A 245-nucleotide genomic window follows, 5' to 3' on the forward strand; every position below is an offset into this window, starting at 1 on the left:
GGCGGCAGACCAGCGGTGGGGAGTGGTTTCGGGGAGGGCGGGCCGGCCGAGGGCGGCGGGGGCTGGCGGTTCGGCCGGTGGTGGTTGGCGGCTCAGGGGGGTGGAGTTTGATGATAAACTGGAGGCCCTTGATTTCGTATCCAACGGTTGGAAAATCTAATGACCAGAGATGAAAAAGTCAGTCGACTGACGTGTAGCCTCACCCTGCACGTACACATGCACGCACGCAAGACTCGCACGCATGT

The sequence above is a fragment of the Triticum aestivum genome, chromosome 2A, assembly GCF_018294505.1.
Source record: "Triticum aestivum cultivar Chinese Spring chromosome 2A, IWGSC CS RefSeq v2.1, whole genome shotgun sequence".
NCBI classification, from domain to species: domain Eukaryota; kingdom Viridiplantae; phylum Streptophyta; class Magnoliopsida; order Poales; family Poaceae; genus Triticum; species Triticum aestivum.